The sequence below is a fragment of the Acinonyx jubatus genome, chromosome B3, assembly GCF_027475565.1.
Source record: "Acinonyx jubatus isolate Ajub_Pintada_27869175 chromosome B3, VMU_Ajub_asm_v1.0, whole genome shotgun sequence".
Lineage (NCBI taxonomy): Eukaryota > Metazoa > Chordata > Mammalia > Carnivora > Felidae > Acinonyx > Acinonyx jubatus.
In genome coordinates, this window is record NC_069386.1 from 117,946,527 (window position 1) to 117,972,295 (window position 25,769).

A 25,769-nucleotide genomic window follows, 5' to 3' on the forward strand; every position below is an offset into this window, starting at 1 on the left:
TTTTTTATTAATGCCATGAACTGTCAACTTTAGGTGTGACAAAGTATTTCCTGAAAAGAACGTCTCTTGTTGCTTCGAGTTGTAAACAGTTGCTGGGATTACTGTCAACTTTTCATAATGCGTACGTAAGCTTCATTTTTAAAATCACTGATCCTTTAATGCATTGTATGCCACATGGAAGGAAACTCTCAGTTATACTAATAGTTGGTCCCCAACACGTGGACTTAGCTATATGCCTCCATCTCAACAGTACGTTTGTAATGGTTCAGAGTCATTTGAAACTGTTTTGGGTGCAATGCACATCTCCAACCTATGGTAGTACCCAGCACTGTGTTTAAATAGATTTGAAATAAACACGGACAACAGTGAATGAGAAATCGAACTGGAGTGACTTCAGTTCTGTTCTTATTTATGACCGTGTGGAGTTTTTGCGTTTAAAATCTAATACTGTGAGGCGGTGCAAACAGAGGTGTGCTATTTTTATTTGGTAAATATACATTTCAGTTAATACAGGCAATACTTCACTAAATTTTAATATTAGCTTTAAAGTGGAAAATTCCTTTACAATTATTCATTTTAAAACTGAAAAACGATCAAGAAAACAAAACATTACAACAATATTGTGATTTAGTAGTTGCCTAATACTTGGTAAGCTACTGTTCTGCTGCTTAGGAATAAAAATAGCTAGCACTGATTTGGCTCACCACGGGCCAGATTCTTCCAAACACACACTCCCACATACTAGTATCTACATTAACTCGTTAATACAACCTTAGCAGGTAAGTCTTGCTATTAATCTTACAGATAAAATAATCTGGGGCACAGAATGACTGCGGTTTCCTCGAGATCATCCGAGTGGAGTGGCAGAGCTGGTGTCCGAGCCGGGGAATGTGGCTCCGATCCCTGAATTCTTAGCCGCTAGTAAGAAAAGACAAAACGAAACCAATATCCCCAACAACCTTGCAGGCCAATAGAAGCCCTTCAAAAAGGACAGGAAGCCTTCTTCTGGTCCAGAAGGGCTTCTTTCTATTCTAGACCCATCCCTGCTGGATCCTGGGCTGCGGGATAGCTGGCTTCCCGAGGGGGTGCTCTCTCGGCGTCCCCTCCTCTGCCCGCGTCTGCCAGGCCCAGGTTTGTCCCGGCCCGTCCCAGCTTCCGGTCCTTTGCTTCTGGCCAGGTCGCAGGGTCAAGCCGTGCCAGGAGCTCGCGAGTCCTCTATTTACTGTTTGGTTTCCATGGTGACACGTAGGCGCCGTCAGCGCCTCCCGTCACAGGCCCCGCAGCGCGGCCCCCACCCGGCGCCGTGACGTCTGTCCGCCGCTTCCGTTCTGCCCATATTTGGCGCAGCCCGCGAGCCGCCCGTCGGGAGGAGGCTGGGACCCGGACTCCCGCCTCGCCCCGCCCCCTATTCCCGGCCACGCCCCCGCAGGGTGCTGGCAGCGGCTCTGTGTCACGCGCCCCCTCTCCCGCCCCTTCCCGCAGACCCGAGGTGAGGCAAGGGGCGGAGGCGTTAGGGACCCCTAGAGAGGGCGTGGGTGATCGGATGAGCTCTGAGGTCTGTAAACATTACTTGACTCTTTGAGGCTGCAGACAAAATTTGGGGCTGTCTCATCTGTCCCGGGTGGGTGAGCTCGGATCACGATTTTCTCACTCTGTGCCGGAAATCATGGAAACAGCCATCCCTCGCCTAACTCTATTTTATATTTTATAGGGTCGAACTTAAAATTCTCGCCCATGGCGCAGTGGAAAGCTTTGTAGCCAGAGGTTCTGGGTCAGTGTTGCCCCTTGGGGGATAAGTGACCTTGGGAAGGTCGCTTCTCTTTACTCGGCGTGGTAAAATGAACTGTGGGGGTGAGTGGGGGGGGGGGGTGGTGATCGTAATATTTGCAGCAGTATCAATCAGGCTTGTGAGGGAATACCGTCCCTCACCTTGGAACTACTCCCTATCCCCATGACATAACTGGAATGTCAGTGAAGCCCGCTGAGGACCCCTGCAATTTTGATCCCAATGGTAACTGGATTTGTGTGGCTCTTTGCGCCTTGCTCGTATGAGGCGCTTAATTAAAATAGTTACCTGATTATTGAATGAATCCTAGGCAAATTACCTTCGGATTTCACCTTCATAAATCCGGATCCCTGCAATTCCTCTTCCAGGCGGAAGGAAGAATATTGCGATGATTAATAATCGCGCAGCAGGACTGCTGATGTAAAGCGATTTGCAGATGTAAAGGGCAATAAGCATTCCTGGGAGGAATCCAGTGAGATTCCAGAAGTCTCCGAGGGAGCCGTGGGTGTATATCCCCGGGTCCTGCGGGCGGGGGTGGGGCGGGCAGTGCCGCAGAGGCCACTGCTGGGGACTGGACTGCTTGGCAAGGGGCTAACTCTTCAAGCTGCTCAGTCGCGCCCCCCACCCCCCACCAATCCCCCGGGTTTTCTGACCAGAGGACTGTGTGTTTTCCAGAATTTCAGAGCAGGAAAGCACATCCCACATTCTCCCTGCCCCCCTCCCCCCCCCCCCCCCCCCCCCCCCCGCCATTCAGCCCTTCTATTTCACACATGCGGAAACTCGGGCTCTCGAGAAGTTGGTTCGTCCACCCAAACTTGCACAGCTAGTTAGAGACAGATAAAGGCTAGGATTTCTGGCTTCCATTTCACCTCTAACCGCCTGTGTTGCTCTTGTGGCTTCAGGACCCTGTTGCCCGGCTCAGATGAGGGGGCGTGCAGTAAAGCTAAGTACTGACCTCAGGCCTCCTAACGGATAACAGTGGCTGGCACACCTGCTGCTTCACGCAGCCACAGCCTGACACCAGGGCCTGTGGTGGTGGCCGGAACGTGTGTACTTCCCAAGCCACAAGCGTTCCTCCTTACAGTGGTTGGAATGGCTTTTCTTGTCCAGAGAACGTGACTTGGCTGTCCTGAAACCAGGCTTAGACTAGCCGTTAGTTATTTTTTTAATAGTGACCCAAGCCTTGCATTAAACTTTTCTCAGCTAAGACGACAGCAGAAGGCATGTAGCCTGAACCCATGGGAACCCCTTTCAGCCCTTGGAAGGTCTTTTCATGGTACATAAAGGTTAGATTCTGTAGGGGAATGCCTCTTCAAACGTCTCTCTCTCTCTCCCCTTTCAATCTCGACCAATTCCTCCTACATTCTACATTCTATTTCTTCCCTCACTTCCAGACTGTGTATGAAGGCAGCTCAGACTAAGAAGATTGGTGCCCACCGCTGGCCTCAGTCATCCTGCTGATTTGAGAAGTCTGGAATCCTTCACCTCTGATTGTACTCGGAGCTATAGCGGCAGAAGCGGCAGCTCTGCCCCCTGGTGGACATATGAGGCACAGCGCCCTTCTCCGATTCCAGAAGCCCTGTCACGGTAGAGGCTAGAGGAGGTATTTGCTCTTTGTTCACTCTGATAGAAATAGAAAAATTTGGCAGGAACAAAAAAATAACCCCAGCCTTTTCTCTTTCTAGTTTATTTCTGAGGATCTGGTGCATTCTTTCTCTTGCCTGGACTGTATTTTTCTTCTTGCTATCCAAACCCTGCCCCTATTTTTTCAATCCCTGTTTCAAGTTCCACCTGCTTCATCGCAACTTCTCTGACTTTCGTCTCCTAGGTATCTTCTGAATGCGGGTGTATACAGACCCAGCGCACTGAGTGCACACTTATATATGATATCATTAGCGTTGTTTTCTTGAGGGTGGGAGCCATGCTTTGTGTGTCTTTGTGTTCTTAGACTCCGTATTGCCCTGTACAGGGCTGGGGACAGAAACTGCTCCCAATAAGCCCTTGTTGACTAAATGATAAATTAATTGATTAATCTCTGCATTCAAAACAAAACAAAACAAAACCAAAAACCCAAAACAACGCTAAGCCTTTGCTTCGACAAACCTTCTAGAACTGTTAGTTCTTTGGAGGAATCTAGATAGTGACCTAATCAAATAAAGCCTTGCACAATAAGTAGTTCACCAAGCAATTTCACAAGAGAACACCATCACCACCCAGAGAGGGATGAGAAAGTTTGAAGTGGACTCTCAGAGAGAGGAGAGTGGTGATGTGGAAAGGCCAAAGGACGAAGAATTAGGAGGGAAGGGCCTCTGCTCCTGGGTTCAGAGAGGCAGCACAGGGGCTCTAGGGCCAGGTTTATACCCAGTCTCTACCATCTGCTGTGCAGCCTTAGGCAAGTGTACTCCCCTCTCCGTGTGTCAGTTTCCCATCTGTAAAAATAAGTACCCATCTCCTAGCAATACAATGAGGATAAACTGAGTTGATATTTCCAAAGCTCCTGGCACATAAGTGCTAGTTAACAGTTTGTAAATGAATTTTCCATCTTAAATGTCTTGTAAATGGGATGGGGAATATTATATGATCTCTCGGTTCCCCTCTGCATTAGCCTTCCAGGACAGTGCATGAGCTTTGGGGTCAGGCAGGTCTGGGTTGACTCTTGTCTCTGTTAGCAGTTGTGTGACATTGGGCAGATCACTCGACTCTCTTGGAGCCTCAGTTTTCTCATCTGCGAAAATGAGAATAATTGTGTCTACCTCAAAAGACTGCTGCGTGCATTGCATGCTTGCAAGATGCCTATCATAGAAGGAGCTTAGTAAAGAGAAGCTATGGATATTATTAGAAATTCTCTTAGACGTTTGTTTATTTTTGAGAGCGAGAGAAACAGTGTGCGAGCAGGGGAGGGGCAGAGAGAGGGGGAGACACAGAATCCAAAGCAGGCTCCGGACTCTGAGCTGTCAGCCCAGAGCCCAACGCGGGGCTCGAACTCACGAACCGAGAGATCATGACCTGAGCCAAAGTTGGACGCTTAACCGACTGAGCCACCCAGGCACCCCTATAGTTATTATTGATGAGAGGAGCCATATATATATATATATATATATATATATATATATATATATATATACATATATATATATGTATATATATATATATATATGTATGTGTGTATGTGTGTGTGTGTGTGTGTGTGTGTGTGTGTGTGTGTGTATGAATAGGGTCTCCAAAATCTCTGAAGTTTCAAGGAAGAGCATATGGAACAGCAGTAGTGACACCAGCTCAATCGTGGAGCTTGGGGTGGGAGGGGAGGCCCTGGGCCTGGGCCATGATTGGCTATCGCAGCCTCTGAAGAATCCAGGAATGGTTTGACTTGCACATCAGCTCTAGGAACACTTTGTGCCCGAGGGCTGCGCCGAGGGTGTGGACCCAGTGGGGCTAGGCGCCAGCAGCTGTAGGGCCATCCTGCTCCCCTTCCCAGGAGGGGGGACTTTAATAAGAGAGGGTGTGGGCAGGGTGGGCCTTAGAAACCTATTGTTGTGGAGTGTGTATGTGTGGGAATGGCCCAGAGACATCCTGCCCTGCGACCTGGGCTCCCTGGCCTGGTGTGGCTTCCCTCGTGGCAGAACCTGTCCGCACAGCTCCTCGGAGCTGTCATTCCCAAACCTGTCCAAAGACACTGGGATTGATTGCCAGCAGTTCTCCAAGGGGGGGGGGTTGGGGGGGTGGGGGGGAAGGAGGGCTGTGATAGTCTTAAAGCCAGATTAACCTTACTTCCCTTCAGCTGCATGTGTGGAAAAGTACTAAATGGAATATGCAAATGCTGTTTGTATTCCTTTGAGTTCTCTTCCAAGGGGAAGGATGGTTGCAAAATCCAGTAATGATAGGGTGTTGCAATTGCAAACACGCTGGGAATCACTCTTATGGTCCTCACACTGGATGGCTCTTGTCGCCTGTGACCCACGAGGAATTGTGTGATCCCCAACAGCAGGGTCCGCACTAAGTAAGTTGCTATTCTGGAATCCCAGATGCAGTCTGAGACCTGGACAAATCCACCTTAGGGGCTGTTTGGTATCTCGGAGGAATCTGTAAGCCCCATTCCAAACTCACGCTGGGAACAGGGTGGGCCCCAGGGACTGGCGTCTAGAGCAGAACGTTTTTTTTTTGTTTGTTTTTGTTTTTGTTTTACTATCTGTAAAAAACCGGGACTTAATGAAAAGTCACGAAGGTGCTGGTATTGGGTGTCTGTGGGGAGGAGGGAATGTGTTTCTCTCCTTTTGCTTGTTTGTTCTCTCTGATTTTTTGTTTTTGTTTTTGTGAGAAGAAAACATGTTTTTTTAAATGTTCCCAGCAGAGCAATATGTTTGTTTTTAAAGATAATAAATGGGAAGGCTCAAACGCCTCCTGAGTTTTTTCATTTTTATTTTATTGCTTTTCCTCTCTTTCGAAAAGAAATAGATGCTTGTGGCGAAACCTTTAAAAATTCAGACAATCAAAATAAAGAAAATAAAAAATCACCTGTAGTCTCATCACAGAGATAACAACCGTCATTACTTTTGATCGTACTTTTCCTATACTCTCTACTTTTATACCTTGTAGTTTCTATGCTGTGGTTTTTATGAAAATAGGATCACGCTGTGATAATGTTTTGTAATCTGCTTTTTCTACACCATAGATCATGAACATATTTTTCTATGTGATCAAATTAAATAGCTGGTTACATAGGATTCTGGTTATAAACGTCCAGCAATTTAAATAATTCTGCATTGTTGAAATATAACCTTTGGGCTATTTCTTTTTTATTTTTTTTAATGTTTATTTATTTTCGACGGGGAGAGAGAGAGAGACAGAGCATGAGTGGGGGAGGGGCAGAGAGAGAGAGGGAGACACAGAATCCGAAGCAGGCTCCAGGCTCCGAGCTGTCAGCACAGCACCCTAGGAGGGGCTCGAACCCACGGACCCAGAGATCATGACCTGAGCCGAAGTCGGACACTTAACCGACAGAGCCCCCCAGGACGCCCCACCTTTGGGCGATTTCTACATTTTTTTGCTGTTCTAGACAAGGCTACAAATATCTTTGCAGCTGATTATTTGTACCCCTTCAAGATGATTTCTTTTGGGGTGGGCCGAGAGTGTGCTCCTTCTGGAGGCTTTCGAAATGCAGCTGTGCCGTCAGTACAGGGTCACACGGTTTCTAGCTGTGTAATTGTAAAAATTACTTACCCTTCAGAACTGCTTTTTTTTTTTTTAATTTTTTTTTTTAACATTTTTATTTATTTTTGAGACAGAGAGAGACAGAGCATGAATGGGGGAGGGGCAGAGAGAGAGGGAGACACAGAATCGGAAGCAGGCTCCAGGCTCTGAGCCATCAGCCCAGAGCCCGACACGGGGCTTAAACTCACGGACCGCGAGATTGTGACCTGAGCTGCAGTCGGACGCTTAACCGACTGAGCCACCCAGGCGCCTCCTTTCAGAACTGCTTTAATGTCCTCAATTGCAAAGCTGGAATGATAGCAGCTATCTAGTGAAGGCGGGTTGTAAGGATCGGATGAAAAAGTGTATAAAATGGTGGCTGGCATGGCACATGATGATCCCTCCATACACGGAGCCTTCAGTGAACTTGTAGCTTCTGATTCAGGGATTGTCTTTCCTTCAGGGGAAGGAGTTGTCCTGAAATTGGGGTCTGGCTGCCCGGGCAAGTTGGGGGAGAACTCAATCAGGTTTAAATGGTAAATGGTGGAGACGCTGGAGCGGGAAGGGTAGAAGCAGACAGGTAACAGAGAGATGGCTGGTGGTGGGGAGGGTGAGGAGAGGTTAGCAGAGGAGAGAGTGAGCCGTCGCGGAGAATGGGACTCAGTGGGCAGGGGTGAGTTGTTCGCATGGATGTTTGCAGCAGGGACCCTCCAAAACAGGGCCGTGGGCCAGTCGCTTTGCAGTGTGTGTGTGTGTGTGTGTGTGTGTGTGTGTGTGTGTGCGTGTGTGTGTGTGGAGCCTGTGTCCTCTGCTTCTGGCCCCATCAGGCTGCTTTCTGCCTCCCTCCCTGTTGCCTCACTCCATGCCAGTTCCTTCTTTCAGTTCCTTGAATGCTCCACGTTCCTCCCTGTTGCGTGACCTCTGTACATTCTCTTCCGCCTGCCAGGAGCTCCTACTCTTTCCCTGGCTTAGGCATCATCAGCTCTCAAGCTTATAGTTCACTTTCTCAGAGAGGCCTTCCCTGACCATTTGGTATAAACCGGCTCCCCTCCCTCCTGTGACTGTCTCATGGCCCTCTGCACCCACGTGGCAACCACATCAAGGTTTGTAGTCGTGTGTGTGACGATTCATCCTTGGTGTCCCCGCTAGGCTGAGAGCCCCCCAAGGGTAGGAACAGGGTCTGTTTTTTGCTCACTATTGTATCTCGATGCCCAGGACATAGTAGGCACTCAGTAAGTACTTATTGAAATGGAAGAAGATGAAGCTAGTTGCTTTGTGACCTATAGAATGCTTTTACATCCCTCCTGTGGCTTCAGTCCCATCTTGATTGATGCTGGCTGATTGGCTGAAAGAATAGGAGATTTGGGGGCTGCAAGGGATGCCTTGGCCAGTTCCTCTCCCATCCTTCTTTCTGTTGAGGAAGTGGGCTTCCCTTTCTCAGGCTAGAAGCTTTAAATCAGTGCTTCTTAAACCTTAATGTTTGTATATATAATTTTTATAATTTTTTTAAATGTTTATTTTTGAGAGAGCGAGAGAGAGAAGGACAGAGCGCGAGTGGGGAGGGGCAGAGAGAGAGGGAGACACAGAATCCGAAGCACGTTTCAGGCTCTGAGCCATCAGCACAGAGCCCCATACGGGGCTCAAACTCACCAACCATAAGATCATGACCTGAGCTGAAGTCAGATGCTTAACCGACTGAGCCACCCAGGCGCCCCTACCCAGGGATCTTCTTAACACGTGAGTTTTGATCGCAGGTGTCTAGGATCCTCCCTAGGGTCAGGTCCAAGATACTGAATCTCTAACAATCTCCCATGTCAGGCCCCAGTTGTTGAACAGCCAGGCTTTCTATTCCCCTTGCTGGCTGTGATACCCACGCTGAAGATTGAATCGCTGCGCCCTCTGTCGGCTACCGGAGGGCATGGCAATCCTTGACCAAGCAGATAAAGCGCGCATACATGGATTTTATAAGGCACACCAAATTCTTGGGGGACAAGATCTTCTGCTGAAAGTGGATGGACTCACAGATTCTGAAAGCGTTAGGAAATTTACTCTTAAGAATGCACTCTGTACAGGATCCTGCCATGCTGAGGCAAAAGGAATTCTCTGAATTGAAGAATGTTAGGGCTGGAGAGACCCTTACACTCAGCTAGTGAGTGATTTTCTTCTCTTGCCACTGTTTGCTTTTCCCACTTTTTCTTTTTCTTTTTTTTAAATAGCAGAGGACTTTCTTCAGAATCAGGGCTGCATAATGACTTTGATGGGCCCTAGACTCTTTGGCCTTTGTGGGCTCCTTCCTCTATAAAAATTAATTGCAAATTATATTTTATGACTGCATTGGTATGAAGACAAATAGGTTAACATATATAACGTAGTGTCATTTTTTGATATAAAAGTTAATTTTTTTCTCCTGAGTTTTAAGAGAAATAAAATCATGTCTATGGATTTGTGAAAATATTGTGGGCCTTAGGCACCATGCCTTCTGTATCAGCCCTGTTCTCCACACAGCGCCCAGTTTATATATCTCTCTACATGCGCCCAAGGCTGTAGAAGATGCCTCGAGGGTCGTAATGCTTTTTAAGCAGGTGACCAGATTGGACACGTTAAAGGACTTAGACATACAAGCTGAGTGTTTACTATGTGCCAAGTGCTTGAAACATATGTAAGTTTCAGAACAGCCTGGTTGCGTAGGAGAAGGTGACGAAATTTTCCTCACGTCACAGTCTAGTAGGTGGCAGATCTGATCTCCGGGTCTGTCTGATCCCTCCAAAGGCTGTGCTTTCAATGGGACAAGGTATATACATCGAGATGTCTGCCTGGGTGTCTGTTCCTAAATGTATGTTACAGTAGCGGGGGCACTAAGGGGCAAGATGTCAGGGAGGGCTGGAGGGTCTTTGAGAAGATGGAGACTTGAGGCTGGCTTTGGGGAAACCATAGCAGAGATGAAGTGGCAGGAAAAGGCACCTGAGGCCACAGCGGTGTAGACGTGGGGTCCCCTGGTTCAGGGACCATGAAGAGATTTCCCAAGCAGGAGGGAACTCAAGAAGTAGAGGGTGATGAGGCAGAGTGTGGCTACCGAGCCTGCGGAAATTGGGCTCAATCTAACGTCCGGTGGGAGGTTTGCACCCTTGCAGGGTGCATCCTTGCACCCTAAAATCTAGTCTTAAATCATCAACAGTGTAGCAAAGCTTTATCTGCCATCCCCGACTCAGTTTCTTATCCAACAAGTAGGCGTTCTGAAGTTTGCCCTACACTCTTCAGAGATGTCAGGAAGTTCAAAAGACTGTCAGCTCCGTAAGGGTGGGGAGCCTGTGTCTGACCAGGCTGTATTCCCAGGGCCTGGGCGCTCAGCACACCTTTGAGGAAGGAGTGGACATCATATTCTACAAATCCCTTTAAAAGCAGCGAGTAGGAAGTAGCTGCTTCAGGAGAAAGGGCTCCAGGCCAGAAGAGGGCGCTGTTCAGCAAACAAGTTTTAGTGTAAGGAAACCCCAGGCTCTTTCTGCGGGGTTGGGGGATTGAGCATTTGCATCTCTGGGCTTTGCTTTACACTCTGGGACTTAGGTGATCAAATCATTCTAAATTCTTATGTTAACTCTTGTTTTCTAACTAGGAAAAGTGGCCAAAATGTAGTTTATTTTCTCTATTTCACATTCTCTTAATGCTTTAGGCACTTAATACAGATGTAATTATTTGGGGGGAGAACAGAGCTTAAAACAGCAACCAGTTTATTGTATCTCATGATTTTGTGAGTTAGGAATTAAGACAGGCATTGGCCAGGACATTCTTCTGCTCAATATGGCAAAGACTGATGTCCTCTGTGGTATTCAACTGGGAGATGGGCTGGTTTGGAGTGTCTAAGATGGCTTCACTCACATGACACAGATGTAATTTTACATTTTGTGTGGTTATTTGACTAATGTCTGTCTCCCCCACTAGTCCAGAAGCTACTACCAAGGGGCTGGAGCTGTGTCTGTCTATCATTTTATCGCTAGTGGCTGGCACAGTGCCTGGCCAATTGAGACTTAGTAAATATTTGTTAAATATTTGTTGGATCGATGATGTCATTTTTATAAAGAGTGTCAGGATCCTCAGAAAACAGGCATTGGTGGGAGTTAATGATGACGATAATAGCTCAGTAAGGGGGCGCCTGGGTGGCTCAGTTGGTTAAGCGTCCGACTTCGCTCAGGTTGTGACCTCACGGTCCGTGAGTTCGAGCCCCGCGTCGGGCTCTGTGCTGACAGCTCGGAGCCTGGAGCCTGTTTCAGATTCCGTGTCTCCCTCTCTCTCTCTCTGACCCTCCCCCGTTCATGCTCTGTCTCTCCCTGTCTCAAAAATAAATAAATAAATAAAAACGTTAAAAAAAAAATAGCTCAGTAAGTACCAAGACTAAGCCAAGCTAAGTAGCTCTATAGCCTGGCGGGTTGGCATAATTTACTCCCATTTTACAGATGAGGAGCTGAGGTTGCCCTGACACAGCTGCAAAGGGTGACACACGAGAAGCACCTTTTATGTCACAAACCAGAGAATCTGGGGGTAAACTCAGGAGCCCCCGAGGCCAAGCAAGTTATTAAACTGAGTTATTTGGGAGATAAAAACCTGATGAAATGACAAAAAGCTACAGGTGTGTTTTCAAATTAGTCACCAACAATGTTCCAGATTCCTGCTTCTGTAGTTATCCAAATAATAAAAGCAAAGTCACCCCCAAGTGATGATTTGAAAATCCACTTGGATGTCTATTGCCATATTCACTTAAACTGTTTCTCAAAAATCCACCTAAGTGTTTCTTCTTCCTGGTTTTATTTATTTTTGATGTTAATCCACAGCTGGACGGTTCCATCAACATGGTGTATTGCTTCTTTAGTTTTATCAAACAACAGGCTGGCTTTTATTTTTTTTATTTATTTTTTTATTAAAAAATTTTTTTTTAACGTTTTTATTTATTTTTGGGACAGAGAGAGACAGAGCATGAACGGGGGAGGGGCAGAGAGAGAGGGAGACACAGAATCGGAAACAGGCTCCAGGCTCTGAGCCGTCAGCCCAGAGCCTGACGCGGGGCTCAAACTCACGGACCGCGAGATCGTGACCTGGCTGAAGTCGGACGCTTAACCGACTGTGCCACCCAGGCGCCCCAGGCTGGCTTTTAGTCATGAGTGTGGCATCTCAGAGCCAACAGTGGGCTGGCGAGAGTGTCCTTGATTGAAGTCATCAGAGGGATCAGAGCATTAATGGATTATCTGATGCCTCGGCTTCCTATGGGCTCTGTCCTGCCTGAAAGGCTCTTCTAGATCTTGTTACTGTGATGGGGAAATACCCCAGGGTGCCAGGAAATCCCTGCCCAGGCAGGGAGCTGACTTCCCGGTTAGTATCCCAGGGATGCTAAGCCCAGCCCCTGCAGCCAATCAGCAGCAGAGCTGCCTCAAACTGACAAGCAAAACGGAGCCCAACAAAAGCAGCTGGAACTTGAACAAACAGATTCGGGTGAGGCTGGGAGGGGAGTCAGGCCTGGCGTCATCCAGGCTCTGGGCCAGGCTGTTGTCATGGTGATAGCCAGCCAGTTTACCAGCCGGCAGCTGAGCCAGTTTTCTGAGGGGGAAGCCTAAGGAGGGGGGCTGGGGTGCCCAAGGGGGCTGTGCTTCTCCAAGTAATAGAAACCCACAGAGAAGGCACGGCCACTTCCAGAGAGTAGTGCCTTGTCACAGGAGCTGGTGGGCGGCCTGGGGAACAGTGGGCTCAGAGAGGCTGGCCAGCCCGGGAGGGAGGGAAGTGGCCACTGAGCGAGCAAAGAGGCCTCTGGAAAGGCTGAAAGGCTGGAAGGCTTTCAGGGCAGAGAGGATTTGCAGCTGTGTTAGCTTTCTTGGCAAAACATGAATTGAAGTAGATCACAGAGTTCTTTAAAACAAGAAAACAAAACAAAACAAAACAACAACAACAACACACAGAGGCCAGTGGATGAGAGGGAGTCTTTGGGAATCTCAGAAGTAGAACATGAAAATGTCTACTCCCTCTCCAGGAGCCCTTTTTCTTTTCTTTTCTTTTCTTTTCTTTTCTTTTCTTTTCTTTTCTTTTCTTTTCTTTTCTTTTCTTTCTTTTCTTTTCTTTTCTTTTCTTTCTTTTTCTTTTCTCTTCTCTTCACTTCTTTTCTGTTCTTTTTTTTCTTTTCCTTTTCTTCTCTTTTTCTTCTTTTCTTTTCTTTTTTCTTTTTTCTTTTCTCTTTTCTTTTCCTTTCTTTTCTTTTCCTTTTCTTCTCTTTTTCTTTTCTTTTCTTCTCTTTTTCTTGTCTTTTCTTCTCTTTTCTCTTCTCTCTTTTCTTTTTCCTTCCCTTCCCTTCCCTTCTCTTCCCTTCCCCCCTGCTCTCCCCTCCTTTCCCCTCCCTTCCCTTCCCCTCCCCTCCTCCCTTCTCTCCTCCTCTCCTCTCCCCTCTTCTCCCCTCTTTTCTTTTTGCTGATGTCCACAAGTCAAGTAATTTCTTGGAGGCCCAAGAGGAACAAACAGCATTCAGCATAAAACCAAATGTTAGAAAACATGTGCTTTGCAGGGCAGGGCCTACCAGGTGTTTGTGTCGACGAGGTTGGTTACTTCCGGGTGAGGAATAGACACCCTCCTGCCCTCAGAGCATTGCAGATGTGGCTGATGTGTCACACTTGGGTCATTAGGTGGCAGAAAGAGAGGCTTGTCTCACTCAGTGTTCTGGCCCATGAATGTCTGGATATTAATAGTCTGACACTTGACACACACAAAAAATAGACACTCTGGCTGATGTGCAATATTAGCAAAACAAATCCAGTGGGGGAAGGAATCCCAGTACGTCCTCCAGAAATCTTGCCGCAAAAGTGTCTCCCGCACCAGAGGACAGACACTGTATGAATCCTCTTGCGGTTCCCAGAGCAGTCACGCTTATAGAGACACAAAGTAGAAAGGTGGTTTCAGGGGCTGGAGAAGGGGAGGAGGGTGTTGGCGTTTAATGGGTATGGAGTTTCAGTTTGGGAAAATGAAAAGAGCTCTGGAGATGGACGGTGGCGATGGCCGCACAGCCATGGGAACGTGCTTAATGCTGCTGGACTGTGCACCTGAAAATGATTAAAACGGTGAATTCTGTGTTACGCATATTTTACCGCAGTTTTAAGAAAAGTGTCAATTAAAGACTGTCTTCTTGTTGTAGCGGGAGACGGTGGCATTTGAAGGCTGACTCACCTCTCTGAGCCTCAGCGGTGTCCTCATAAAGAGGACTTATGTCTTCCTGTAGCCCTTAAGGAAGAATGGATGTGAAAGCACTTGGTGAACTGAAATGCACCACAAGAACGTGAAATACGGTTAAGATATTATTTCAAAACTCATTGTTAAGGCACCCAAGTGTCGGGGGGAAAAGTTGAAGCTGAAATGGGGGAACTTTGGAGGAAACTAAGGAAAGGATTATATTTGGCCATCAGAGGAACTGGAAAACGCCCCAATGCCTTAGGAGAGCAGGAGAGCATTTGGGGCTCCTTCTCAGGGGCCAGAAGGTAGGACCGACTTGGGCTATCCCAGCGATTTAAAAAATACTTCTCCCTTTTGCTTCGCCTAAATTGAGAAACAAGTTAAGCCCACCCATCAAGAGGAAATGAAAGGCAACAATGTCAAAACATCACCTCTCGAATTTCGTGAAGGGAAATGGTACCGTTACGACACGATGCTGGGTCAAAGTTTATGAGACCTGGAACCCAAATGTGCTGGGGGGACTCAAGTCACCATGGGTCTCCTTTACTGTTATGTTCATGAAAAGCAGCTTAGAGTAATTAAGTCCAAGCAACTTTTTTTTCCGCTTAAAGAAAACGTCATTCACCACCACCGCCACCACCTGTTGGGTTAGCATAGATCAGCGTGTGCCAAGCACTAAATTAAACGAGGTACACACCTTACCTTTTCATTTCTTATAGCAACCGTGCAAGGTAAATCTTTTTCGTGGATAACATGAGAGTCACGGGCAGCAGTTTGTTCTTTCTGGTTGTTTCCGCCTCCATAAAATGAGAACCGCCTCACAGCCAGAGCAGTTTAGCATCTTGTTCCTGGTCACTCAGTTGGTAAGTGGTAATGTCAGGATTTGAACTCATGCCTGAGTCCAGAGCACCACACTACGCTGGAGCAGACCCTGTGGCCGAGAAGCTTGTGAGTATTTTGCTGGAGTATTTTGCTCCGGGAGCAAGTAGAATGAGCAATTGGTAAATTGCCCTGTCGTGGCATTCTATGATGTCACGTTGGCCCACCAGGGGGAAGAGCAGCGAGTCTCACGGGCGTGTGTCAGCAGGGATTTGGCTGCAAGGTTGCACGAAACCGCCATGCACGGAGTATGAAAAACGCCTGGCTGTTTTATGTATGCACGCATGTACGTCCTGTGTCTTGTGTGTTTGTTCTCCTTGTTGTATGTTACAGGTGTTATGGATGCGTTGTGCGTGTTATGTGTGCATTCCGTGTATGTGAGTGGGTTCTGTAAGTGACGGAGGCTTGCCTGGTGACTGATGTCTTCAACATTGCAGACCACACGCTCCAACAGCCCACCCTTACTCGGTGCCCACAGCGAGCCGGCCACTCGTCCTAGTGCTTCCCACTAGGGAAGCACTTCCTTCATCTTCGCAACAGTCCTGGGCAGTAGCTACTAAGAGTAGCCTCACTTTATGAATGAGAAAGTGGAGGCACAGAAGGATCAATCAACTTGCTCTAGACCACCCAGATAGTAAGAAGAGGGTCTGGGATTGGAAACCTGCGAGGCTGGCCTCAAATCCCCTGGTCTTTTTTTTTTTTTTTCTTTTTTTTTTAATGTTTATTTTTGAGAGAGACCGAGTGTGAGCAGGGCAGGGGCAGAGAGAAAGGGAGACAGAATCCGGAGTAGGCTCCAGGCTCTGAGCAAGCTGTCAGCACAGAGCCCGATGCGGGGCTCGAACTCACAAACCGTGAGATCGTGACCTGAGCCGAAGTTGGACGCTTAACCAACTGAGCCACCCAGGTGCCCCCCCTTTTTTTTTTCCTTTTCTTAATCGGTGCTCCCAGATCACCATGTGAAAGATGATAGAATTGTCCTCGTGCTTCTGTGGGTGAAGAGCCTGTGAACCAAGTGACAATCAGCACCTTCCAATTAAACATTAGCCACGGTGAGACAGGTGGCCATTGCTGGCCTTACAGTGCACGTGTGATTTCTTTTGTAAAACATTTTATTTTTAAGTAATCTCCGCACTTAACGTGAGGCTCGAACTCACAACCCCGAGATCAAGAGTCTCATGCTCTACCAACTGAGCCAGCCAGGCTCAATTTAATGATGTGTGATTTCTATCAATTTAATGATGATTAAGAGTTGAAAAGGATTGTTGTCGAAATCTTACATTTCACACTTGTGAAGTCTGTACAGACAAAATAGTTTCATTGATTTTTTTTCCTCTAAAACTGGGGACCACTTAGAGAGGCCCCATATCTATGGATCAGATGTTCTCTGGCTCATAAGGACACACTGATTTACTTGAGGTAGGATGACATTTCCTCTCTTGTCTTTCTCCAGTTGGCCTTCCTGAGGCCTGGCACTTTGGAGTGGAAGATAAAACGAAAAAGTCTCTGGCGATGCCACTGAAGGTGGAGGAGGAGACTGAGCCCGTTACCGTAGCAACACAGGCCAATGGTTCTCCGTCCGTCCGTCCGTCCGTCCATCCATCCATCCACAAATGAGTTTTGTCGATGACAAAAACTCAGACGTGAACGAAAGAAAGTAGTTGCTTTTGCGGAGCATCTGTTCCAGTGCAGAAAAGGCATCAAACAACTAAATAAACATAGACACAATAGAAGTCCAGACAGAGATAAGGGCTTGGAGGAAAATAAAGCAGGGAAAGGGGGGGAGGTCCTGAATGTCCTAACAATCAGCACAATCTCAGTCCTGTTACCTCAGTGATCGGTTCGTATTGTGAAGTGTGGAGTGTGACACTTGGGGTCTTCTTTTATTCTTTTTCATTAAAAAATTTTTTCTTATTACATTTATTTATTTATTTTTGATAGAGGGAGACAGAGCACAAGTGGGGGAGGGGCAGAGAGAGAAGGAGACCCAGAACCCGAAGCAGGCTCCAGGCTCCGAGCTGTCAGCACCGAGCCCGACGTGGGGCTCGAACTCACAAACCGCGAGGTCATGACGTGAGCCGAAGTTGGACGCTCAACCGACTGAGTTGTGAAGACTTGGGGGTCTTCTGATGGATATAATGGTGAAGTTCTCTCTCCTTCTGGTAAAGGCACAGATACAAGTAGCCCTGGGTCCATCTTGGGACCTCGATGGAAGCCATCCAGAGGGCAAAGCCAACCCATGGAAGAGGGCAGAGCACAGACAAGTGGAGCCAGACTCCCAGTTGTTCTTGAAACACGCAGCGCTGGAGTTTTCCCCTTGTGAACCAATTCATTCATTCACAACGTTTTGAGCGCTTGTTATGTGTTAGACGCCGTTCTCCGAATTTAGGAAACATTCAACGCCTGATGTATGATGAGTTGCTATAAAGGCCTGAACCCCTTGCCTCAACTCAGGACAATTCTGGAAGGTCACGCGAGCCCTGGAACGCTCCGTGGGATTGATGGAGGCCTCTGCTGGGTTTCCATCTCGGCTCCGCTTCTCCCTCTGCCCAATCCTGCCCAATCCTTTCTTTCCTCCCTTTCTGTGCGCGTCGATCCAGGCAGCACACGGTGCACGCTGGTCTCAGGGTTTCTTCTCAGGAACCCAACCGATGACTCTGTGAATGTGAGCCGTTACCATCATCGTCGTCGTCCTCCCCATCCAGAAGCCTCCTGAGTGATAGAGCAAAGAAGAGAAAGTGTGTAAAGGGGAGAGGTTTTCCTACTAACTGGGCAAGGGTGGCCTCGTGGGGCAGCGCAGAATGTCTAGAACGAAGACCCCACACCTTTTGCGGAGCTGAAGGTTTGTTCAGTGGAGCGGGGGGGGGGGGTCCTTCTCAAATCCTCGTTTCCAGTCACTTCTGTGTGGATTGGAATTGGTGGCTTGAGCCTCAAGTAGAGCTCTGTGTATGAGCTTGACCGGCCAACAGTAAGATTTTTCTTTCTTAATCGACTGTCCCACCCTCTCCCCTCCAATATTAACGGTGTAGTGCAGGGTTACACTTTTACCTTGTTATTCAATTTCCTGCCACGGCTATTCTGGGAATTTGGCAAGCACTTTTCACATATAAAAGCTCAGCTTTTAGTGCTGTGATGGGTGGACCAGTTGGAAACGGACGGAGGCTCCTGGTTTTATAGTCGCACGGGGGCAGGAGTTTGCTTTCTTGAATCCGGAGAGATATCGGGACACTGGTTATTCGCAGGCTGAATCTGGCCAATGAAAACCAGGGTTTAGCACTTACCCTGTTCATAGCTTTGCTGGAGGGGGCAGCTTGTTTCTGTCCTCTGGCTTTTAACTTTTTTAAAATTTTTATTTAGAAAAAATTTTTTTAAATGTTTATTTTTGAGAGAGACAGAGCATGAGTGGGGGAGGGGCAGAGAGAGAGAGAGAGAGAGAGAGAGAGAGAGAGAGAATCCAAAATAGGATCCAGGCTCTGAGCTGTCAGAGCCTGACGCAGGGGTCGAACTCATGAACTGTAAGATCATGACCTGAGCTGAAGTCGGATGCTCAACCGACTGAGCCATCCAGGTGCCCCTGTCCTCTGGCTTTTTAAGCACAGTGATCATGACGCAGGAAAGCAAACTGGCTGAGCTGTCTCTAAAATGCTGATGGATTCAGTTGAACCCCACGACATCATTCAAGCACTGGGCAAGCACTGTGTGCATGTGTGTGGGGGGGGGTAGGGGGGGCAGGTCCCTACCATCTGTAGGGGAGACAGACTATGTTCCCAAACAACACATCACCCAGCACAATGGACTTAGAGCCAGTCAGACCAGTGCTCAAAACCTGAGCTGAGTCCTAGTTCCGTTACTAAAGGATGTGGTTTTATATTTGGGGTGACACAAAGCTCTTTAGACCGATGGGTAGGAGATGGTAATTCTGGAAAAGGGAACTGTCTTGTGTTTGCCGTGTTATTTATGAATATTCAGTTTTGCTATAGAAAATGAGAGACATTAAGTATAGAAGCAAGCAGCTTAGGAGATTTTTTAGACACGGAAAGAATAAATAGAACGTATATGGGTGGAATATAGATCAAATGAGAATGTTGCTTACAGACAAGGAATGAGAATACCAAGTAAATCTTAAGGATTTATGAGGCACGGATCATGTCTTCTCCAGGTTGAAGCAATGTCACTCCTGTGTTGGTCACTCACTGGTGACACTTCAGGAAACAGAGAAAACCCACAGCTGCTCAGCAGATGCACTCGGGCGCTGCAGTGTGAACAGGTATACTTGTCCTTGGTCTATCCCCAGTAGAGGCCGTTTGTGTGCTTACTTCGGGCACTGCCTCCAGCTATCGCCCTTGGCCTGCCCTTGGGTCTGACCCCCGTAGCCACACCAGCAGGAGAGAAGGCTGTTGTGGCAGAGAGGACAAGATACATGAATGCTTGTAACCCCGGACTCAGGCAGGGTGAATTCCTTCCACCTGAATGTGATCACCTGTCCTGTCTCTTTACCTTCCTCCTGTCCACTGTGTGTTTTAAATTGATTAATAAATGGTGTGACTCAGGGTGCCTGGGTGGCTCAGCTGGTTGAGCCTCTGACTCTGGAATTCCACTCAGGTCACGATCTCGGGGTCGTGGGATCGAGCCCCGTGTCGGACTCCACACCGAATGTGGAACCTGCTTAAGATTCTCTCACTGCCCCTCCCCCTGCTCTCTCTCTCTGTCCAAAAAGAGTAAAAATAAAATAAATAAATGGCTTAATTTGGGCTGTGAGCCTTTCTGTTCTGTGACCTCTGGTATAGGTTGCCTGGGCATATAGTTCGAAGCCACTGTTGCCTCAAGGTAACTTCTCAAGTGACAGGGGAGTCGTAGCTCAGGCTTCCTGGAAGCAAAGCCCAAGACATAAATTCTCGTGCAGGTGATTTATGAGGGCGTCTGTCTGGAGAAAAAGTCTGTGAGGAAGTGAGAAAAACGGGATGGGAGGAGGGAAGAGACCACACAAAGATGGGGTTCAACTGAAGTATAACCTTGGCCTGGTCCCATGGACAGCTGTGCAGCGTGGAGGCAAGAGGGCGGCCTCCTGTACCTCACGGCAGGGAATGGCCACACCGGCCTAGGAAAGGGGGTCTGGGTGGGGCACCGGCAGCATCTGCTACAGGTGAGGGGTCTGAACTCCCCTCCCAGGTGGGTTACCATGGCAAGGGAGGGAAGAGAGAACTTAGTAGGTTGGGGATGTAGTGGGGGGAAGGACTGAAAGGCATGGTGTATATGACGTGGAGGGGTCTGAAAATCAGAGCAAGAAGTGAACACCCGATTCCATGGGTGGGAAGCCATAGGGAGCCATGGTGTGTTCTTGAGCGTAAGTGTCATTTGGAGCAATGTTTAGGAAGAGAGCCATATGACAGTGGCATGTGTTGGGAGGAAGCTGCTGGCCAGGAGGGCAGCTGGGCCTGGTACTTTAAGCTACTTTAAGCTACTACAGGTAGCTTAAAGCATCTCTCTGCAGCCTTTGGGCAGCTCTCTACCCTCAGAAGCTACTTTACCAGGGTCTAGTTTTGCAGCCCTCTTCCTGGTCTCAGTCTTACATGATTCTCTGAAGAATTGGCCTCGTCCTGAAGGAAAAGGGGCTGGTACCACATCCCCAAGGGGTCAGCCTCCCTGGGCCGGGCTATGGAGGGGGTGCATCCCTGATAGCTCTCCCTCGGAGAAGAACACCTCATAAAAAGCTCAGCACAGATCTGGGCCTCTGCCGCAGAGGGCTGATTAATGCTGGAGTTGTACACACTGCGCTGGCTCCAAGTGACGTTACCTGATCTCTAAGTAATACAGAGCTTTTAAGCCTCTGGCTTTTGTCCGAGGCACTGTGGCCACCTGATCTGCGGCAGTCTGAAGATTCTTGGCCTCAGGCCAAGCCAGCCTCCAAGCAACGATCCTTTCTCGGGGCAGAGGTTTTGACTGTCTATCAAAACTTTAAAGGTCGTGGTTCCTAAACTCCAACACGCAAAAACACTACCCGGAGTGCCTTCTGAAAGCACAGTTGGCTGGGCCTGACCTGCAGAGGGTGGGGGGGGGGGGGTCAGGAATCTGCATTTGGAACAAGTACCTTCGTGACACATTTGACAAGTGTCAAAACTGGGGAGAGGGAAGATCGAGCATTGATTTACTCAGGAAACACAGCAGCCCTGGGAAGGAGGTAATCTTATTTTCATTATTCTCCAGTTATAGATGGATAAACTTAGGCTCAAAGGATTTAACTAAACTTCCCCAACTCTCAGAACGAGTAAATGATAAAGCTAGGATTCTAATCCACTTATGTACAGCTTGTGCTGCTGTCTGAGATCTGGAGAAAGAATAGGGGATCTAGCTGACCGCATACATAGGCAGGCTTATCTGACACCCCCCCCCCCCCTGCCCCGGGATAAACCCTCCGCAGCCAGGCCAATGGTATCAGCTAGGAACAGGCTAGGTTATGCCGTAGTAACAAATGAGCCGTTGAGTTCATTTCTTGCTCACACTACATGGCCATTCAGACCAGCAGGGGGCTCCATTCGTTATAGTGACTCAGGGATCCAGGCTCTGGTAGAAGCTCCATGTTGACGTGTGTTTCCGTGATTGCAGGGGTAGAGAAAGAGGGCCCTGGCTCTTGAACGATGCATTTCTGTCTGGAAATGAATGGTGCCACGTCGGCTCAAATGTCATTGGCCAAGTAAGTCCCATAGCCATGCCTGACTTCATCGGGGTGTAGAAACGTAAATGAGAATCTAGTCCATTGCACCAAAATCCACTCATAAGAGCCTGAATGTGCCTTCTTTTCTCATGTCTTTGCCTGTGCCGTTCCGTCTGTTCCATGCGTCCTACCCGTGCTTCTCAGCCAGGCTAATGCACCTCCATGTTTAATTCTGGACTCCCCTGCCACCAGCTCTGGGCAGCCTTTCCCAATCTGCCCCAGTCTCCAGGCCACCCTGAGGGCCCTGAGCTGATCTCTGTGAAGACGCATGTCACGGTGCATGGCAACTGTCAGTTTGTCTGTCCCCCCTGCCCACTGGACCATGGGCTCCTGGGAGACGGGAGCATGTAGTGGTCACAGGCCTTGTGGCTCTCGCCCCCGGGAGGCAGGAGACGAGCAGGTGCTCGGGGGCAAATAGAGCGACGAAGAGCTGGATTTTGGAGCTTATAGGAGCGGCCCCTCTTCTTTTCCCACAGGAACAGGGTAGGTATGGACTTTAGAAAATGGGGAAGAGGAAGGCAAGAATTCTGACTTCAGGATGAGCCAACTGCAGATAGAAGAAACCCCCCCTGAGAAGGGGGCTTTTTCCAAGGCTTCATTGCCCCATCATGGAAAGACTCACCTCAAACCCGGGTTAGTCACTGCCCGGAGCTGCTGTGTCACCGTGGGGTGAGTTTCAAGAGACCAAGAAGAGGACATTCTGCAGCTGGGGGGAAAATCCTTGCTGTCCCCGCTCTGGGGGCCCTGGGACCCGTTAGAGATCATTATTAGCAAAGGGGCAGGTGTTAGTGGTCCCTTCAGAGGAGCTTTGCCTGAGTCCTGTCACTCTCCCGTCTTTGGGGTCTGGGGAAGGAGATCAAGGCCTCCCCAGCACGGGCATTAGCCTGACGCTGGTGGGGGCCCCCGCAAGGTCTGGGTCACTTGTTGGGTGTCCACGCCGGGAGTGACTGTGGAAGGGAGGCCAAGAGGCCGGGAATAAAACACCTGTAGTGTTGAGCTGCACAATCAGGACCTATCACCGTCAGCTTGACTTCTGGGGGCTCTATCTTCCCCACCCCCCATTCCCACCTCACACCTTGGGCTCTGGGGGATGAACGATTTTCAGTGCTTGGGATACCCCGAGCTCTCTCACTTCTGGGCCCGTGTGGGCATGAACCCTGACACAAGTTTCAGTCTCTTCACTGCATTTTTCACAAGAACTTAAACTCTTCAAGTGTTTTTCCTCTTTGTGGTGTGGCTTTTCCTGAAGTTTGAGTTTCTAGGGCTGGGTCCCCTTGTGCCATGCCCAGCACTCAACTCAGCTCACCCTTCCTTGCCCTTTGCCTCCCTCTCCACCTGGATCCCCTGGGAGCTCCCAGCTCCTCCCTCCGTCACACACAGTCCTCCCCCTTCCTTTATTTATTTTTTAAAGTTTATTTATTTACTTTGAGAGAATTTTTTTTTTTAAGTTTTTATTTATTTTTGAGAGAGAGAGACAGACAGAGCATGAGCAGGGGAGGAGCAGAGAGAGAGGGAGACACAGAATCTGAAGCAGGCTCCGAGCTATCAGCACAGAGCCCGATGCAGGGCTCGAACTCAAGAAGTGTGAGATCATGACCTGAGCCGAAGTCGGACGCCCAACCGACTGAGCCACCCAGGAGCCCCAGTATTTATTTACTTTGAGAAAGACACAGCACAGAGTGACTGGAGCTCATGAACCACCGTGAGATCACAACCTGAGCAGAAATCAAGAGTTGGATGCTTAATGAGCTGAGCCACCCAGGCGCCCCCTCCCCTTTCCTTTAAAGCCTCAGGGCTGCAGCATGCCTTGGATTTGGAGGGCTTTTGCCCCAGTTCAAGGCCAAATCAATTCCTTGTAAAGAGAATAACTCTCTCTCAATAATACTCTCCCTGCTCAGCTGCTGAGACGACATCTTCCCCTTCTAGGCCTTTCCTTAGCCTGAACACAGGGGCCCACTGGGCCTTGTTAGGCCCCACCCCTTTGGTCTCAGCTGGCCTGACTGCCTACAGTTTGCGCTTTGAAAGAACGGACTGTTCCTTCCATTTTCAGGAATCTTGCGAGCTGGGTTGTTAAACACGGACATTATTAAGAATTCACATATGGTAACACATACTAAACATTCACCATTTCCTAATTGCTTTAGCACCTTTTGCTTTTGCCGATGCTCTTGAAGTTATGTCTCATGCATCTCCATGGTGAAAATACCATATACTTGGTAGGCGACTGGGCACCTCTTCCCGAATCTTCGTTTAGTATATTACACCGGGTCTTAGTCTGTCTGGGCAGCTATAATAAGATCCATCAGACTGGGTCGTTTATAAATAACGGAAATATATTTCTCACAGTTCTGGAGACTGGAAGTCCAAGATCAAGGCACCAACCTGGTTGTCTTCTGGTGAGGGCCCCCTTCCTGGTTTAGAGTCAGTGCCTTCTTACTCCTACGTCCTCACAGGGTAGAGGGGGCAAGGGATCCCTCAGGAGCCTCTGGGTAAAGGCACTAATCCTATTCCTGAGGGTTCCACCTTCATGACCTAACCACCTCCCAAAGCCCCCCCCCCCCCCCGTCCTAATACAGTCAATTTGGGGCTTAGGATTTCAACATATGAATTTTGGGGGGGACACGAATATTCAGACCAGAGCACACGGACAGCTTGAAATCAGCCTTTGTGTGTATATTTACACCATGAAAAACAGCAAATACTCTAAATGGGGGATTGTTGATTGTCCAAACGTAAGGTCGTGATGGAGAAAATGCAGATTAAACTTGAAAGGGTGTTTGTAGCCATTGCACTGTGAGTTGCACAAAAAAATCGAGGAGATATTCATTTGGTACTTATTTATTTTTAAATGTTTATTTATTTTTGAGAGAGAGAGAGACAGAGAGTGAGAACACAAGCAGGGGAGGGGCAGAGAGAGGGAGGCACAGAATCCGAAGCAGGCTCCAGGCTCTGAGCTGTCGGCACACAGCCCGACGCGGGGCTCCAACTCACGAACCGTGAGATGGTGACCTGAGCCGAGGTCAGACGCTCAACCGACTGAGCCACCCAGGCGCCCCACCATTTGGTAATTTAAAAACTACCATCCAGTTTGGCAAAGAAGTTGTTCTCGTCACTGACAAATAAGTGAAATCCCAACATACCTTTTTATCTCAGTTCTGTCTTTCTTATTAGCATAAACAAGAATATCAGCAAATACTCTGTTGGAACCACACCTGTTCCTCAGTTCCAACGATAGATTGGCTCCAGACCCCAGTGTTAGCAAAAATCAACAAAAGCATTCTGCGAAAACCCATTTTGGTTGTATGAAGCTTATAATAAAGAGTACGGTATGTTTTGTTATTATTGGCATATTATGTGCTGTGCATCCTTTATAGCAGTAAAATTCATAAACCCACGCATAGTTTTCCAGAGAGCCAGTCGTCAAACATTTGCCAGCACACCCGGCCCAGTGTCTCCTGTTCTGCCCCCATCGCCGAACTTACCTGCTGTGCTTGCGTGGCCCGTTTGCTCGTCTGTATCCCCTCGGGCCTGGGGGCTCTGTGGTGGGGATGGTCGTCTCCTTCACGTGTGGCTACTCAAGTCCTAGTCAGGACTCAGTGTTCAGCAGTCACTTAATACATTCCTGTTGCACGAATACGTGACCACAAAAGCATTTCTGGGACCTAATGGAAGGTAATGGTTCTTGTCCCCGTGTCAGCCTGTGAAGTGGGGGTGCGCATTTCACCATGGAGTCTCGCGTGTCCGATCCTACGGTGGGCAGCCAGCACATGCTTTCCCTTCTCGCTGCCTCTCAATCCGGATCCAGAGAGTGGCCCTGTGCTGAGTGGGTTCCCTGAAGCGTCCCTCCTGCAGCCAAATGACACCGAGGCCAATGGGGATGTGAGGAGAATTCCGGATGCCAGGAATATACAGGTGGATCGGAGCAGGATACAGTGGTCACGGGGTCAAGCTGCAAGCTTTGAGGGCTGAGGGCAGATCTCATTCCTGTCTCATCCCTAGGACCTGTCCTGACGA

The 25,769-nt window shown here is 48.5% G+C and overlaps 1 long non-coding RNA gene and 2 other non-coding genes across 5 annotated transcripts; 2 read left to right on the plus strand and 1 right to left on the minus strand.

Annotated features, from left to right (window-relative positions):
• The first annotated feature begins 1,417 nt into the window (after positions 1 to 1,417).
• LOC113601390 (uncharacterized) lies at positions 1,418 to 16,821 on the plus strand. 3 transcript variants are annotated; one of them, XR_008299530.1, is made up of 3 exons: positions 1,418 to 1,555; positions 3,181 to 3,389; positions 14,887 to 16,821. It is a non-coding gene; the product is annotated as an uncharacterized LOC113601390 (long non-coding RNA). The 3 variants fall into 3 exon arrangements; XR_008299531.1 differs by having other exon boundaries at positions 1,464 to 1,489; XR_008299529.1 differs by lacking the exon at positions 1,418 to 1,555 and adding an exon at positions 2,535 to 3,072.
• On the plus strand, positions 13,574 to 13,698 carry LOC113601692 (small nucleolar RNA SNORA17). The gene has a single exon (XR_003422976.1). It is a non-coding gene; the product is annotated as a small nucleolar RNA SNORA17 (small nucleolar RNA).
• TRNAK-CUU (transfer RNA lysine (anticodon CUU)) lies at positions 16,176 to 16,248 on the minus strand. Its single transcript has one exon. It is a non-coding gene; the product is annotated as a tRNA-Lys (tRNA).
• Positions 16,822 to 25,769: the final 8,948 nt, after the last annotated feature.